The sequence below is a fragment of the Castor canadensis genome, chromosome 11 (genome assembly GCF_047511655.1).
Source record: "Castor canadensis chromosome 11, mCasCan1.hap1v2, whole genome shotgun sequence".
Classification (NCBI taxonomy): Eukaryota; Metazoa; Chordata; class Mammalia; order Rodentia; family Castoridae; genus Castor; species Castor canadensis.
Genome location: NC_133396.1, coordinates 74,649,929 through 74,660,795, shown reverse-complemented (window position 1 = coordinate 74,660,795; position 10,867 = coordinate 74,649,929). Strand labels below are relative to the sequence as shown.

Below are 10,867 nucleotides of genomic sequence, written 5' to 3'. Positions count from 1 at the left end.
TTGTAATTAATTAGATCAAGGGCTTTGGAATACCATTTGTTAGTGATCTCATTAAATTTGATTTTCGTTTTTGCATTCCACCTATATGTGAACATTTTTCATAATATTATAACTATTTCCCTATGAAATCTCTTATCTGAGTATTTATATCTAGTTATCACTTAGATGCCTATACCTTACTGTCAGGCTTTAATTGATAATGACTTTAGAAAATGGCATTAGTCAAACTAATAACAAAGCAGAGGCTAGATATGAAATATAAAATAACTTGTAGACTGGGAGAAAAAAAGAATTCAACAAAATTGCCCATGGTTAGTAATATTATGTTCAGAATCTACTAGTTAATATAGGTATACATTACTTTTGAGGTGGGACATTCTAAATTCAATATATTTAGCAATATGTTACTATTTTCTCTTAAAATTAATGTTTTAAAAAAATTTATATCAGCTCTATAGGCAAAAGTTCCACATGGATTATTTGTTGTGTGAGGTAATGTATTATTCATGACTTAACTAATTAATGATCAAAATTGTAGAGAGGAGAACATCGACTTAAGACACTTGTTAATACACAAAGTTTACCGTAGGATTTGTAAAGAGTCATGCTACTATTGCAAAGCAGTTATGGTTGCTGCACTTGCACATGGTATTTGAGTAGCACCTTTAAGAGTTCAAAGCAAGAAAAATAACACTAGTGATGTGTGATTTAAGATAAAATAAGGTGTCTCAAATGGTTCAGAGCTGTAGTTCAGACATTCAGATAATGCAATTTGTGGAATTAGGTCTCCTGTTCTTCTCTTTGTTTGGGACTAAGAAAGATTTCTGAAAACTTAAAAAGATTCTTTAGAAAAAATTATACAGATCTCCTTCCTTTCCTAAAAGCATAGAAGGCAAGAACCTAAAAGCTTGTTTATAGCCTGTCAAATCTGTGGATTCCATTCCTTCTTGGGTATCAAAATATTATATCTTCTATGTAAAATATAAGTGAATATTCTCTCTCAAACACCATAAGAGAAAATATATCTAGATACCACCACCACTATTTTATTCTGTTGACAAATGTGGGACTCTTTTACATTCTAAAAATGCTCAGAGGCACAGAGTAGATGCAACTTGGGGTCGACAATATGGCATTTATTCAAGAAAGGCAATAGTGGTTTTTTTTTTCCTAGAGTAGAAATTATCAATCTGTTGGCACATCAATAGCAATTTTCTTCAACATTTTGAGGGGTGACACAAAGAAATAATTGTCTGTAAAATTAATTGATAGAAATTTATGTCAAGAAAATAATCATTTTCTCAAAAAATCAGCAAGCAGAAAATAATGTAGATATAAATAATGTGGTATATATTAATAAATGTCTTTATTTGAAAGGATAGAATACATATGTATATATATTTAAATATGTATAATATGTGGTGTATATTATATATAACTCCATACCTTCTGATATTAGCACATTTTACTGAAATTATTTATATATTTATTCATTCACTTGTTTTTGTAATATTTCAAATAATTCTGGAAGTATTGTCAGAATTTTTCTAATCTTCCTTTCATTGATAATGTTGACCTCCTAGGGTCTCTGTTTTATGCCAAAGTATTACCTTCTTGGTATCTCTGCTACTTTAGTGCAGTCTGTATTAATTATGACAGTATGTGAACCACTGTGGTTTTTAAGCATGTTAATTTATTATTTTCTATTTTATTTTACCCTTTCTCTCTAAATTGTCTCTTTGTACATGTAGCTATCCTTGTTAACCTTATTAAGATTCATTAACTTATTCAGAGGTCAATGACATCTAACTATAAAAAATAACAATGAATGGGATTTTTAACTTGAAATAATGCTTCTTGTTGCTAAACTATCCTCCAAATCAACACAAAATGGCAAATACTATGTATATACTCACTTTAAAACTGGAACGTTGAGAAACTATTCTTGGTGATACAGGTAGGAAATTACAGTAACCATATCCAAGAAAATGCTGCTCTTAAACCTGAGCAGGGCTGGGCAATCTTCCTTCCTTGCTGGCCCATGGCTCTGATAAGAAAGAAGATGTTATTGAGGCTATGGCTCAAGTGGTGGAATCTTGCCTAGCAAGCACAGGCCTTGGGTTCAATAGTCCCTAGTGCCAAAAACCAAAAACATAAAAGAATGAACGTCACTCATACTTGCCATGTTCTACTTTACAATCCCTAAATTTGTCACCCATTTTCCTTGCCAATTAGTGAACCCCAGTTAAAAATTTGAAAGTAGCATGCTGAGAAATAAAGGTGGAGGGCTGCATCAGAGTCCTTTTAGTAACAGTTAATAAACATGTTAATAACTTAAAGAGGATGTCAAAAAATCAGAAAGAAAACAGACACTTAAATTTATCACTGACTACAGTATAAAAATGGTGATTATCATATATGCACTTTTTGACAAATGAGGAAACACATTTATAGAGGTTAAACAGCAGCTTCAGTTAGTTTAGGTTAGAAGTTTAACTTAATTTTCTCTGAAAACAAAGCAGAGTTCATATAAATAATGTAATCTATGTGCCCAAAGAAAGTAAGTGGAAAAGAGTGAAATTTTTTGGTTACTTTTCATTAGCACTCAGTAGCTACTGAAGAATAAAAATTGAGGAAGAAGCTAAAGAAAAATGGTAGTGATTTATAAAGTAAACTGGCTCCTGCTTTGACAGATGGTTCCTGGTGCTGCAGAACCTGTGGAAAAGAGACCATGTGTCCTCGGACAAATGTGTCCCCAGGCCTCCTGTGCTGTGGACTTTGGTTTCCAAAGTCCAAATTTCATCCTCCTACCTTGGCTTTCTCTCTTTTCTATGGCTTCCTGAAACATGTGTACCATATTACATCATTTTCTACTTTAGCTTCCATGTATTTTAATTTTACTAAATGTGTTTTTAAACTAATATTTAAAAACATAAAATTATACATATTAAGAGGGCACCATGTAATATTCAAATCTTTTATACAGTAACTATATCTAAATTATGTTTAATATAATTATTTTTTCAATAATATACATATATTCTTTTATGTTAAAAAGTTATAGACTCTTCTAGCTTTATGAAATATAAAATGTTATTGCTAATTACAGACAATAAGCTGCAATCATATTTTTATAGTATATAAAATCATATTATTATTTTTATAGTATTATTGCTTTTTATAATAATCCTACCATGTAATCACCCACCATAATTTCTTGCTTATATCAAACGACAATGTAGTACCCATCCATCATACTTTCCCTATCGACCCCAGTAGTCTCTGGAAACCACCATTCTACTCCCAAATTATGTGAGATCATCTTTTTAAATTTTCCACATGTTAGACATGTGGTATTTGTCTTTTTTGTGTTTCACTTACTTCACTTAAGACAAAAATCTCCAGTTCCATTTGTTTTTCCTCAAATGGCAGGTATTCATTCTTTTTAAGGCTGAATGCATTTGTGTATATGGACCACATTTTCTTTATTCTTTGGTGAATTGATGGACACTTAGTTTGTTGCCATTTCCTGGCAATTGTGCATAATGCTACAATAAACATGGGAATGCAAATAACACTTTAATATACTGATTTTTATTTCCTTTGGAAATCCCAGAACTGGGATTATTGAATCACACAGTTGCTTTATTTTTAATTGTTTGAGGAACCTCTCCATAGTGTTTTCCTTTAATGACTATATTAATTTATATCCCTACAAACAGTATGCAAAGTTTCCATTTCTCCATATCCTCACCAGGTCTTATTATCCTTAGTCTTCACTAGCAGCCATTCTTATTAGAGTGAGATGATAGCTCACATTGGTTATGATTTTTTTCCCCAAAACATTAGTGATGTTTAACATTTATTCGTGTACCTGTTTGCAATTTATGTGTCTTCTTTTGAGAAATGTCTATTTTTAAAATTAGATTATTTCTTTTTGTTGATGAGGTTTTGGAGTTCTCTATATATTCTAGATATCAGCCCCTATACTAACATATTCTCCCCTTCTGTAGCTGCCTCTGAACTCTGATGAGTATTTTGTTTGTTGTGCAGAAGCTTTTAAGTTTGATGCAAATCCATTTGTCTACGTTTCTTCTTTTTCCTGTTATTTTGGGGACTTGTTCAAAAATTCCTTTCTAATTTCAATGTCCTGGATTGTTTCTCTTATGTTTTCTTCTAGTAGTTTTATAGTTTCAGGCTTACATTTAGTTAAGTCCTTAATCTATTTTGAATTGATTTTTAACTGGTAAGAGAGAGGAGTCTAACTTCATAATTCTGCTTTTTGATATTCTGTTTTTTCATTACCACTCACAGGAAAGCTGTTCTTACTCCAATGTGTGTTCATAGAACCTTTGTCATGAAAACAGTGGGGTGTAGAGTGTGGGTTTACTTCTAGACTTTCATTCTTTTCTATATCTGTCTGTTCTTACACCATTAGCATGCTGTTTTGATTTCTACAACTTAGTAGTACTATTTGAATTCAGCAAGTGTAATGTTATTTCCATTTTTGACTTGGCTCATTAGGTTCTAATATTTTTGATTTTCTTTTGTTTGATATTGCCTTAATTCCTTTGAAGCAGTAAGTATATGCAGAGAACTAAGTCACAAGTTAGCCATATTTTTAAAAAGTATAAATGCCTAAGAAATATGTATCATGAAAATATTTATGAAGTAAAGTAAAAAAGAAGAATCAAATATGAAATTCAAGGGAATAATAGAAGGAATTCGTAGATCTTTATACTAAAATATAATTTGGAAATTTTCAAACGTGCTAATGTTGCTTTACACATGGCATTTAAATGATGTGGGTGTAAAACTTTCTCACCTATCAGTATGTATGAATAGAAATGTTTGACTGGAAAATGGTGTTTAAGAGAAAACATATTTACAAGATGCAAATAAAAGTCATTTTCTTTCATCTTTTAATGTACACACAAATTACATAAGTACACTTCTGATATTTTGAGGGATAAATATAAACATGAAAGAGTGACACTTATTTGTGTTTCTACAAAGGATATAACAAAAGCCAATGAGCTTAAATCAGAATATATATATATATATATATATATATATATATATATATATGTAGAGAGAGAGAGAGAGAGAGAGAGAAAGACAGAAAGAGAGAGAGACAGAGAGTATGTTTGTGTGTGTGTGTGCACGTGTGTATGTACATACATGCACTCTAATAAGAATACCGATTGGGGAAAAGTGGTAATTATTTACAATAAGTAATGATAAAGTTTCAGTATTTCCTAAATATCAATGAGAAAAGATAGAAATATCTTGAAATATTGAGAGCTATTGTGATTTTTTTCTAGATGATTCTGAATTTTTCAAATTTCTTGTCTTCACATTAAGAAAGTAGTATGAAAGCTCACATATCATCTGCATGATGATCAATCTAATATACTGAATTTTTAAAGGCATTTCACAGTTTTTACATATTCCAGTGAATAAGATTTCTTTGAAGTATAAAACTTTGCAAACAAATACCTCTAATACCTTTCTTGTTAAAGGCAAAACAATAATTTGAAACATTTTCCTATTTAAGCTGTAAGGCTGCCAGCGAAAAGAAGTTATTATGAAGGCACAGTATTTAAAAAGCAATTAAAATGTGACAAGTTACAAATAGAAATGTAACATTTTTGTGAATGTCAAATTTAGTATTCATATAATATGCCAGTTAAAAATGTTTACAAAATATGATATCTAGTTCCTTTCTCTTTGATGAATCTATATAACTTATCAATTAGTTGAGATGATACATAGATAGATAGATAAATAGATATAGATAGATAGGTACATGGATTGATAAATGGATTTTAAAAATATTTTCAAATGCATGTGTCTTTACCCATAATTTTGGCCATTGAATTTAAGACAGTACTGCTTATCACATACATCCAAACCATGTTCCAACCCTACATATGTGTTATTTCCAGAAGATATAATTGAGCGTGAAAGAGAGAGGAAGAGGAGCATCTAAATACCATTATACCCTTCAAGAACATACCCAAAATGACCAGAAGGTTTCCTGCTAGGCCCCATCTCTGGAAATTTTTCACCACCTCCTAATAGCACCAAATTGGGAACTAAATATTTACCACATAAGCTTCTGGGCAACAATCCACATCCAAACTGTAGAAGCACCTGAGTTGTCAATGTGCTTCTGGAACTCAGTATATTTTTTAGTTCCTTAAGCATAAATCCACTAGCACACTTTTTCTATTTAGCTACAAAAGCACCTCTGGCTGTCTCAATTATGTGTGTCAATTTCAAGGCATGAGTCACAATTTTCAAATAAACTCAAGGGCAGGAGGATCCTAAATAAGTCAATGCTTACAAGCTTAGTGAATCCAATTTATTTATACAGACATATCTAACAAGTAATTAGTTTTCCCTATTTTTGTCAATTTCTGAACTCTGTTATCAGTAAAGGCAGAGACAGTCCAATGACCCAACATTTTTCATTAAGAAAAACACAACTTAGTGAGAAAAAAGTACATGACAACAGCCTGAGGAAAGCATAACTTCTACTCTTGCACTTTTCTCTTTTCGATCTTTGTCTATATTTCTTCTCTTCAGTTTGTTTCTCTTCCTCTGGAGGTGAGTCTTTTGTGCTATGCACTGAGCAAAGTACTTGTAACCCTCTTCTCTTCTGCCTCAGGTCTGAAAGTGACGATGTCCCACTCCACAAACACACATACAGCTTGATAAATGTCTACTATAAGTAGACATTTTCATATTATATTTAGAAATCATGTATTTTGTGTAAGTAATGGTAAAAAACAATCATTTGAAAATATTTTAAGCTGAAATATTTTCTTAATAGCTTTTTTCTGATTAATGTTTAAGCATGGTTCGTGAGTGACATTTGTATGCTCAGCATTTCTGAACATTAATGGAAATGCTGATGTGCAACAAAATTCCTTACTAAACTTAGTTTTTGTTGTAAGGTCATTTAGGTTTCCATGATTAAAAATGCCCAAGGATGCATTTTGTATTAATCTTGGGAGGGGCATAGATTGACCTCTGAAATTAAATATAATCTAAAAGACTACATCATTCTTAAAAATAAGCTCTAGGAAAAAATGTTCATCCTCAAATTATTTTTTACTTCATTACTTTTATTATATTTCTTGTTGTAATTTAATACAATGTGTCCTACAAAAAGAACATTGGTAAATATATTAAAACCAAAAAATTTCCATAACAGTAACATGAAAAAATAATAGCCTCAATCAATAGGATTCCTTCTCTATGATTCAAAGCACGTTTTGGCAATAGTTTTTCTAATGTGTGAAACATCCCTGAAAATATTGCATTAATTTATTAGTAAGGTTGTTGCACCAAGGACACAGAGTAGGAAGGAAAGGAATTTTATTTTAATTTACTGTAGCTTATACTCATCCTCCTAAGCTAAAGCTTCTCAAAAAACATATCTTGAGAGTATATTTGAAAAGGAAACCATTCTTTTTATTTTTGCCTGAAATTTACTGTGTTTTTATTTTTGCCTGAAATTTAGTGTGTTGAAGAAACCTAAAATACTGAAGGTTTAAAATTAGTAAAAAAAAAAAAAATGTGGTTGGGTGAGAGAAGTGTTTTCCAGCTCTGACTTACAGTTCATTCTCAGAGTTTCTTGGAGGCATTAATATAAAGTGACTCTTCATGCTACCCCATCAGGCACTGCAATAAGCCCCACCGAGAAAGAATGTGACAGTATTATGATGCTCTGAAGGTTGTAATTGCCGGTATACGTATGTGCAGGATGGTGGGAAACAGAGATGCTGAAATGTTTTTATATTTCACTGTGACAAAGGTATAACCAGTTTGGTTTGTTTTTTGTTTGTTTTCTTCTCAGGCCACAATTGGACACTATTGCTTATATGTTTCATATGGGGAATTTATGAAGGGAAGAATTTAGGGTTGTAATAAAATGTGAAATATTTGAATTCCGATAAAGGGAATTTTGAAACATTAAGAAACTGTGTGATGATAAAATGTGACCAAGTGTCTGGCTGATTTGGAGTGCCAATTTGATTATCAGCTTGACAGATTTTTCAAAGAACTGATGAAGGCAGGTAGTGCTTTTTTAGCAAAAACAAAGCCCAACTTGTGGAAATATCAGAGAATCTACTGAATAGCTTTGTGAGTCTGTTCTTCATTTATGTGGATACAAATCTTTGTATCAATACAGACATTAGATAAATTTATGCTATATAAAGCAAGTTGTTGACTACTAGGTAGATACTTTTAGAGGGAAAAAAACAATGCCCTTTAAATGATGGTTAAGTTTCCTTCAAGATGTTCTTTTGTTTTAAATCAGGCTCTCCAGAGAAAACCACAAGAACAAGACAAATTCATAGTCACTAGGGCTCACTATTCTAGGTGATAGAAAGTGAACTTTGCTTTTTATAATCTTATTATAAAAACTTATTAAGTTTTTGCCCAAGGGATTTTCCCATCTGCCATGTTTGAACATTAGATGTATGAAGAAGCATGACCTTGACATGAGCATGCTCAAGAATGCTCCTGACTCTACATGTGATAGAGACTCTTTCCAAAATGAAGGTGCATGAATAGCCCGTGCTTTCTTTGTCCAGGAAAAGACACTGCTTTGGGAGTTATTTCCAGTGCTCCTCTTACTTGTACAAATAATAAACCCCTCTTTATGATTTTACCTTCTGACTGTGCTGATTGACGCCATCATCCAGGGGTGAACCCATTCATTATATTTGGTTACAATACATTAAGAAATGTGAGTATTTTATCCTGTCAACATTACTTTTCATTTTCCGTCCTAGCTAACCCACTCACAACTTTCAGTAGACTGTTGCTTGACTTGTCCTTCTTATGTGGTAAGTCTAAAAAAGCCCAGGTTGTGATACGCCCTTTTGACTCTCTGTCCTCCTTAGTATCTGGAAGTTTGAAGTTCAATCTCAGAACCTGGTAGCATATCAGGAACTGCTTTTCAGAAATGCCATAATTCTCTACTGCTGATGGCTTTTATTTATTCCATAAGACTAGAAGCCTGCATTGTATTTTTTGTTGTTGTTATGACTTGCCATAAAACTCATATTTTGATAAATACATTTTATGTAAGTCAATTTATTTTCTGCAGATTCACTGTAGAAAAGAGCTCACAAAGAATGTGTTGCATGCATGTTCTCTGGAATTCATTTATTCACCTAATGACAGTGGCCTGTGAATCACACTTCCATATTACCTGCCAACAAGAGACATTTGATATTCTCATTTGTACCTGAGAGAATATAGTCCCAAAAACTCAAACTACCATAAAACATCCTCATTAGCAATCCCTGTCAGTGTTTGATTTTTAATAATGGAATTTTTTTTCTACATTTATTTTTGACTTTGCATACATACTTTCAGATTGAACTATAGTTATTTTTAAAGTGTTTTCATCAGATTTGAATAATTTAGAACATCATTAGTAAGCTGTGGAAATTTCATTCTCCTTTCCCTTAAAATAGTTAAATAATATGGAAGGTTAGAATCATCATTTCTGGTGACTTTTTTTTTAAATATCAAGCCACATTATCTTTAATCAAGTAAAACTCCTTAATTTGTATTCTAAAATGTCACCTGGAGACCATTTCACCCACTGCTCTGTTTGGCAGCCAGCCTTTTGTCTCTTTCTTCAGCAATGGTGAGGCAGATTCCTTTTCCTCCAGGAAGAGAAATCCAAGATTTGTTGCCTTTGCCAATAGCAAAAATATAAGAAGGATAGTTGGCAAAGCTGTTGTTGCTGGCATCTTTCACATGAACCACATGAAAAGAACCTGGATGTCACTCTCTGTTGGTGATCACACCAATTCTTCCCAAGTTAGCACCTCTGGTCACCATACACAGGTTACCAGTGTCGAACTTGATGAAGTTGGTTATCTTGCCAGTCTCCAAATCAATCTGAATGGTGTCATTCACCTTGATGAGGGGATCAGGGTAGTGAATGGTTCTGGCATCATGGGTCACCAGATAAGGGATTCTTTTTATGCCCACAAAGACTTTTCTCACTTCACCCAACTTGTTCTTGGCCTCCTAAGGTGTAATACTATGAACAGCAAAGCGACCCTTGGTGTCATAGATCAGACGGAAAGTCTCTCCACTCTTGTCAATGCTGATGACATCCATAAACCCAGCCGGGTAACTTATATCAGTTCGGACTTTGCCGTCAATCTTAATGAAATGCTGCATGCAAATCTTCTTCACTTCTCTCCTGTTAAGGTGTAGTTAAGCCTGTTCCTTGGGAAAATGATGACAGGCAGACATTCTCTCAGCTTGTGAGGACCAGTGGATGGACGAGGAGCAAACACACTGGTCAACTTGTCCAGTATCCAATGCTTTGGAGGTGCCACCCACTTCAGCTGCTTCTTGGGACCACGAGCCATGGTTTTGCTAGGAACGGAATGCTCTGGTGACTTTTAATATTGTTTCCAATCTTGTTTAAAGAAATTTTTCTATTAAAGTGATTCATTTCCGGGTCATGTTTTAAAACAATAGTTTTATGCGGAATTGTACCTTTTGCTTTCATTCATTATAAAATTACTGCATGTGAAATTATCATATAATTATTTTAATTTTTATTTGTTTATGGCTGTACCTTCACATTTAAAATTTTCTTTATTTTTATGTGTGTTTCTTGTTAAAATGTCATAAGAAACTAGATTCCATACACATTAAAATCATTTACTATATATTCTACTACTCTTTGTCTATTTTCCATATTATTAATATTCTTTTACATATTTAATTTCTTCATTTACAACATCCATTTATGCTATTCTTTCCTCAACATTTGGCATAATAAAGAAGACATAAAAGGCTAAGTACAAGCTAAGTA

At 32.5% G+C, this 10,867-nt stretch overlaps 1 pseudogene; it reads right to left on the bottom strand.

Moving 5' to 3' along the window:
* Positions 1–9,572: 9,572 nt before the first annotated feature.
* LOC109674311 (small ribosomal subunit protein eS4, X isoform-like) lies at positions 9,573–10,415 on the bottom strand (annotated as a pseudogene).
* Between the last annotated feature and the right edge of the window lie 452 nt (positions 10,416–10,867).